We start from the raw sequence: 1,509 nt of genomic DNA, 5'->3' as shown, positions 1-1,509 counted from the left end.
GTTTGCTTCATATTCAAATGCTAATTAATATATATGTGAAGATTTGTTTCTGGACTTTGCATTCTGTTCCATTACTCTATGTGTGTCCTTTTATGTTAGGAATACTGTTTTGATTATTATATCTTTGTTATATAGTTATCTTGATAGTTTTATAGCCATTTCTCCCTAAAATTTCCCAAAGATGAAAAAAAAAAAACCGTCTAGAATGCATATATTATACAAAACATAGTATATCAAATTTCACAGATCCTGCTTCATTTCTAAATTTCATTTGATAAAAATCAAATAATTTCCTGTATAAATATTTTCAGTTCTCAAATTTTTATAAAATTAAAATAATGCCAAGGCATTCTGGCCAGAAGCGGAGCAGTGGTGGTCACAGCCAGCAGAGGTGCACCTCGGTTTCCCCTAACACCCTTCACCCTCAGACTCATCCCCATCCCTCCACCCTCCAGGCCCACCCATCCAAACAATTCCCTGTGCTGGGGTGGCTCTGGGAACCCCCAGCAGAAACCCTCCACCATGGGCAGCCAGAGCTCCAAGGTTCCCAGGAGTCACCTGACCGCCAAGGAGGCAGCAGATGCATCCCCCCCCACAAAGTTGACAGGGGAATGGCCACCTGAAAAGCAATGGAGATTATCCCTCCAAAGATGAAGGGGAGTCTACCCCCAAGAAGGGAACAGAAGAGGCAGCCGGGGCCACTGGTGATACCATCGAGCCAGCACCCCCTAGGCAGGGAGCTGAGGCCAAGGGGGGAAGGGGTACCCCCATGGAGACCGCCAAGAAGAGGAAGGATTTCTCTTTCAAGAAGCCTTTCAAATTGAGTGGCCTGTCCTCAAGAGAAATTGGAAGGAGGGTGGGGGTGATTTGTCTGTCTCCTCACCTGCAGAGGCAGAGCAGGAACAGGGGGAGATGGTTCCCTGCAGCAAGGAAGGCACTGCCCAGGAAGGGAAGGCTGTTGCCACTCCTCAGAGCCAGGAGCACCAGGCCAAAGGGGCAGAGGCCAGCGCTACCTCCATGGGAGGAGGCACAGAAGAGGCCGGGCCCGAGGTCGCAGAGCCATCCACTCCCTCGGGGCCAGAGGGTGGCCCTACACCAGCAAGTGAGCAGAATGAGTAGCTGGGTGAGGGCAGGTGGGTGATCTCTAAGCTGCAGAAACTTGGTCCTTGTGAGCTCACTGCCTAGACCTGGTGCCTCTGCTGCCTTCTTGTACCCAGAAAGGAACAGGTCTGTTGCCCTCTAGCCACATTGCCTCTCCTTCTCTCCCTCCTGTGGATTCTCCCATCATCCATCTGGTCTTCCTCTAAAGGCCAGTTGAAGATGGTCCATTCCAGTTTCCCAGGTTAGGTTTGTGATGTGACATGCTCTTGCCCTTGGCCCTACCTCCTGCTCTTCCTCACCTGTGCTGAAGGCAATTACTGGTTTTCTTTCCCAATTATTTTCCAGGTAGGTTTTGTTTACCAGCTTCCCTGGTGGCTCAGATGGTAAAGCATCTGCCTGTAACGCGGG

At 50.0% G+C, this 1,509-nt stretch overlaps 1 pseudogene; it reads left to right on the top strand.

Annotated features, from left to right (window-relative positions):
* Positions 1–522: 522 nt before the first annotated feature.
* On the top strand, positions 523–1,119 carry LOC122683558 (annotated as a pseudogene).
* Positions 1,120–1,509: the final 390 nt, after the last annotated feature.

Source organism: Cervus elaphus, chromosome 25 (assembly GCF_910594005.1).
Source record: "Cervus elaphus chromosome 25, mCerEla1.1, whole genome shotgun sequence".
NCBI classification, from domain to species: Eukaryota; Metazoa; Chordata; class Mammalia; order Artiodactyla; family Cervidae; genus Cervus; species Cervus elaphus.
The sequence above is the reverse complement of the archived record's forward strand: the minus strand, read 5'-3'. Positions and strand labels throughout refer to the sequence as shown.